Source organism: Onychomys torridus, chromosome 5 (genome assembly GCF_903995425.1).
Source record: "Onychomys torridus chromosome 5, mOncTor1.1, whole genome shotgun sequence".
NCBI classification, from domain to species: Eukaryota; Metazoa; Chordata; class Mammalia; order Rodentia; family Cricetidae; genus Onychomys; species Onychomys torridus.
This window is the reverse complement of record NC_050447.1, coordinates 129465596-129471595: the sequence shown is the minus strand read 5'-3', so window position 1 is coordinate 129471595 and position 6000 is coordinate 129465596.

Sequence of the window (6000 nt, the reverse complement as noted above, 5' to 3'; positions counted from 1 at the left end):
GGCTGCTTACTTCAGTTCCACAGACAGAACAGCAGGAGCAAAAAGAGGAGACTGCCTCAGGTTGTGGGGAAAGGGGACAGTTATCAGGGAAGTGGTGAGGCTGGAGGAGGAGGCAGGGGTGTTGTTATTTTCTGAGAGTCTCACCTGGCCCAAACTGGCTTTGGACTATATGGTTGAGGATGACCTTGAACTCCTGATCCTCCTGCTCCCACCTCCCGAGTGCTGGGATCACAGGCATGTGTCACTATCCCCAGTTTTATGAGGTACTAGAGTTTGAACCTAGAACTTGTGCATCCTAGGCAAGCGCTCTGCCAGCTGGGGCACATCCTCAGCTCCAGCGATCTCTCTTTCATAGCACAAGACACACACCGGGTGGAGGAAGCCTCAGGCATGAAGGCAAGGGAGTATGGTGCAGTGATGCTTACAAGGATAGCAGTTATTGTAGCAGACTAGAGAAGCAGAAGAGTCTTCCTGCATCAGGGTAGAGACGCTGGTGGCTGGGATGTGAGAGCTGAGGGAAAGAGCAATCCCAGTGAGCACTGAGTTTGCAGGAGCAATGGCGGCCATGATTGCAGTAGAGAAAATGGGAGTTTTTCTTTTGGGGAAAGAGTAAAATATTTTTAGGCTACAGTTAAAAAATGCAGCATGTTAGAAGCCACGTAGCACCTATGTCAGTTGAAGAAATTTACAGCTTCAGTAAACATAACCTAAGAAGCACAAAGCTGTAGCTGCATTTTGGACAACCCCATGATTCCTGGCCCACTAGGGAAAGATGGTGGCAGGGAACTAGAGTTAGTTCAGTCTGGGATGCTTCAGTCAGGGAAGACACAACCCCTCCAGTGTTCCCTTCCCTTACCCATGGTGGTGGGCACCCACAGAACCCCATGGAGGGAGTGGTCATACATGTCCTCTCCCTGCACGTTCTCCAGGTCTTTACCGCCCAGCCCGCTGACATTCCTTGCTGTACCAGGGAGCTAACTGTGATCTGACAGAGACTGGTGAAATTCCCAGGACTCCCCAACTGACACAAGCTGGACCAGCATACTTTCTGGACCAGTATACCCAGATCCTAGCTCTGTGGTCCAAAGTACCTTGTCCCTCATACATGATGTCTGTTAACTTTCTGCTTAGACGTGATATAGAAACCCTTTGTAACGGGTGTTTCTGACTCTCATTCCTATGTGGGGAAACGAGTGGAGCTGCATCTAGCTCCGCCCCTTCTGTCTCTGTCTGACTGTACCATTGACTGCACTCAGGTATGCTGCAGACACCTCTTCCCCACACCCAGGTGGGTGGCATAGTGACTAGATGGGGAAAAACGGCTTCTCAGGGCCCTCATACCAAAACAAGCAAAAAGCTCTCTCCTCGTCCTCTCCAGATTGAGAGCACGTCTCCCCTAACTGGCGAGGCTCAGAGAGAGAAGACAGTTAGTTACCCAGTGTCTCCCTCTGCTCCAGTCTGTCCTTCTTCTCACAGCCCCTTGGCACTAGAAGAGGTAGACTTCCAACTTGAATTCCTCCTACTCCATATTTCTGGTCTGGAGCATCTATGCTCACAGCCCAGTCACCCTTCAGGATGGCAATCTGACGTCTATACAGAATCTCACATAAGGTGAAGGAATTAAAGAATTCTTTCCAGTCTTGTCACTACACCTTAGTGTTTGAGGAAGGATCTGTTTTTGTTTTTGTTTTTTTTTTAATTAAAAAATATGCTATTTTCATCCTGAAATCATACTTATAGCACGAGTCTGTAGTCTATGAAGCTGTCAGGGCTGGAGACATGATATGAGTCTTTGGCATGTGACTGGGTAACACTGGGGGCTAGACAAAGACTTTCAGTCCCAACAGAGATGAGCAGAAAGATCAGGACTAGGTCTGAGGACAACCTGTTACAAGTACCAGAAAAAGCAGGAAGGAGCCTCAGAGCCCACAGAAACAAGGTTTCATATGAAACAAAATTACCATGTGGTGAACTGGAGTCCAGGAGACAGCAGATTTCCAGAGGGAGGGGCGCTCAGCTGAATCAAGGGTTGCTGGAAGGTCCAACTGGTACAAGATCTCAACACATACTCTGACCCTATCTCAGACAGACGCTCACCCAGAGCCTCAAGTTTTCCTTGAAAGACACTGGGGATGCCTTTTCCAGATCATAAATCAACTCAATTGACCAAAGAGGACCCCTGGCAGGAAAAATGCACAAACTCATGCCACCATTTTAAAGGAAGACGGTGTTCTCCTAAGCAAATGCTGTGTTCTTTGAGCCAAACTGAAACTCTAGTAGCTGACTGTACTAGTGAATCCTGGCCATTGGAGAGTCCCTGTGGTTACTGAGAAACATCTACAAGCACTCCAGGGGACCTACGGTCGGCTCTTACTGAGCATGACACACACCAGGGTGACTCCCTGCTTTGCCTATCTTGTTCTGAAATCAGCTTGGGAAACACTATCACTCTTTCAGGCATACACTGAAGTGCTCTGTTGTGGGCAAGGCAGACAGTACATTGAGTGTCTCAGGTAAACTGGGGGTGGTGGGAATATCACCAGAGATAGATCCCCAGTTTCTACCAGTGAAATAAAATCCTGGGATGTAAAAGATGCCCACATCCTTCTGCCTCTCCCCATCTCTGCTCTGGGATCCTGGTAACCACCCCTCCTATCCTGACCTCAACTCACAACTGTGACTGTGGCCACTGTGGATGTCTTATTCAGGTCTCCAGTCCCACCTCACCTATTGAATCCAATTGAGCTAGAACCAACCAAGAAGTCACTGGGCTGCAGTCCATCCAAGGGAGTGCAGTGAGAGGTAGAATAGAAAAGGAGGCCAGAGTTTGTCTTTGGGACCAACTCCAGAGGGACTCGGCAGATCTGAAGAGAGATGAGGAAGTGGATTCTGCTCTAACCACAACAGGTCCCAACACAGAGCCTTTAGGATGGAGGGTGCAACTGAGTAAGTCGAGCAACTTGTGGGAATGTGTGGGAACTTCTCAGGGTGTTGGATGGCCAGACTCTGAGAAGCTGTTCATCCTCTCTGTCTAGACCTCTGGTGTCTTATCAGGTGATGGCAAAGTCTTCCCCATAGACCTGACGTAGGGTTTATAATGAGTCAGCCCATGGATGATACTTAAGTCAAGAGCTAGCTTATAGAAGAGGTTAAGAGAATTATTATTGAACAACAGACTGGATTCACTGGCTTAGAAATTCAGAGCACTTGCTGCTCTCCCAAAGGACACCAGTTCAGGTCCCAATGCCCAAGTAACACCAGCTCTGGAGCACGCCTTTAATTCCAGCACTCATGAGGCAGAGGCAGGTGGGTCCCTATGAATTTGAGGCCAGCCTGATCTACATGGTGAGTTCAGGACAGCCAGAGCTACATAGTAAGATGTTGTTGCAAAGATAAACTAACTAACTAATTAATTAGAGCTTAAAGTTTTAAATCCATTTAAAACTTTAATTGTTATTTACTCCAGGGGACAGCTGGGGACACATGCCATGGCAGTTTGTGAAAGACGGCTTGCAGGGGTCAGTTCTTTGCTTCCACCATGGAGGCCCAGGACCCAACTCAGGTCACCAGGCTTATTGGCACATGCTTCTACTAACTAAGCCATCTCACCAGCTCAGAAACTTGTCACTTGACGTTTCCTGTATATTTCAAACTTATGAAAAAATCCATAATTTCAAGTTTATCATACTGTGAGGAATTAACAAGGCAACTCCACGTAGTTAAAAAGGATGTTTATTTTGGGCTAACTTACAGCCAGTAAAGGGTTTGGTTACAGGATCCGGGAGAGGTGAGGTACAGTCCAGAGGGGTTCTCTGGAGAACTCTGACTTGGTCTGTCTTCCAGCATCCAGGATCATGAGGAACCAACCCGCTGGATCTTGGCTCTTAAGGACTCCCATCTTGGCCCCGCCCCAGGGGCAGGTCATAGGTAGGCATGGCAGTTACCAGAAACCTCTCTAGGGTTAGTACTTCCAGGTCAAAGCTGGAACAGCTACCCACTACATTATCATATTCAAAATCAGGTTCACAGTGCAAGACTAAGCAGGTGGGCTAAGTATTCTTTCCCAGCAGCCCAGACTGTACCAGAAGGAAACCATGGCCCCTATGGATGCTGTGACAGAGCCTCACTCCTAACTCTAGTGGGCACTCCTAAGACTTCCACGTGACCCCTCCTTGTGTTTGTCACACATTTCTGTCATCCTCTCCCCAGGAGTTTGAGATGGGCTCGGTGGCCAGATGCCTTTTCTGTGATGGAATACAGGTGATGGGGACTTCTGCTAGCTGATGCTCACACTGCATCTGGATTTGCATGCTGAGATGAAGTCAGTTGCCATATTAGAGAAATTCATGATAGACTCTGAAAAGAGTCCCCAGCCAACAGTCTGAGTCCAACAATCTGTGAGGAACCAGATCCACATAAGCTAGGAAGCAGGCCCTGCTCCCAGTGGGCCTTCAGATGGGAGCACATGCCCTTTGTTGTGAGAGGCCAGCAGCACAGGACACAGCTGAGCCATGGCTGATTTCTGAGAAACAAACTATGACAGGAAACAAGTGTTGTTTTAGACTTCCAGTTTGGAAGTCATTTGTTACACAGCACAGATAACTAACAGAGCAGCCTTGTCACAGTCTCACCGGTGTAGGTGGAGTAAGAGCCAAACTGGAGCCATCTTCACACCCCAAGAGTCCTGGCTGCATGATCAGGTTATGAGGAAGTGAGGAGCAGAAACAAAATTCAATGTCTGTGAATCTTCCTCCTCAAGTACCCAAAGAAGATACTGGAGGCTGAGCAGAGCGGGACTGTCAACCTTGTTCATAAGCTGTGTCCTTACAACATCAAAGGACAGAGCCAGTCCTCTGGGAAGAGGATTCCGTGAGATCAGCGCTAACCGAGGTGCCACCTAGTAAGAGATGCTGCTGCTCAAATGGCCTCCAGCTTCTACAGGAGAGGAGGACATTTCACACAAGTAGCTCTCAGATCTTACACCCCTCCTAGGCCTCTAAGCTGCCAAGGTACACCTGGGGCCCCCAAGACTGAAGACTTGGATTCCGTCCCAGAGCCCACAGGGTGGAAGTAGAGAATCGGCTCTCACAAGTTTTGTCTCCACATTCCAGTGTGTGCACAACCCTCCCCAAATAAATGGGGGAAGTTGAAAGTATCCATGTAAATTTTTTTCTCTTTGTTAAGGGTGGAGAGAAATTATATTGGTTTACACAATCCCAGATGGAGGTTATCTCAGCCACTAATACTGATTTTATTACCTTTCTGTGCAAAAAACCATTTGCATTAACGGAGCAAAACATTACCAGATGTATAAAATACTCAGCAGTTTAAATGGATCATTCAATGCAAATGACTCGCTGCAGAGGCTCTTCCAAAAGAGCAGGCTCCATCTACTTCCTATGCTAATTATAATTCTTACTGTCACATTGCATCAATACAGTGAGGGCAGGTTGCTCAAGAAAGGAAATCATATTCGAACATTCATCAAAGACAAGTCTCAGTGGGACTCTAATGGCAGTGAACATACCTGGCGCCATCTTGGTGTCTAATGTTACTTTCCTGTAAAAGGAACTAGAATTCTTTAGAGAAATGGAAGCATCTAGGACTGGGGCAAAAAACAGACAATATGAGGCAGGAGAATCTCATGGCAAAAGAAAGAGAGACGGAGGTGGAGAGGAAAAAAAGAGGTGTGGCAGGTCTTTCTTTGGACCACTGGCTCCCAAATAATGACACAGAAATTTCTTATTAATTATGAAAGCTTGTCCTTAGCTTGGGCTTGTTCCCAACTAGCTCTTAAAACTTAAATTAACACATTGATATTAATCTATGTTCTGCCATGTGGCTCTTTCCCTTATGTCTATACCTCCTCAATACCTTATATCTGACCTCCTCTGGGTCTGGCTGGTGAATCCCCTGCCCCAGATTCTTCCCAGAGTTCTTATCTCTGGCAAGAAGTCCTGCCTATCCTCTCCTGCCTAGCTACTGGACATTTAGCTCTTT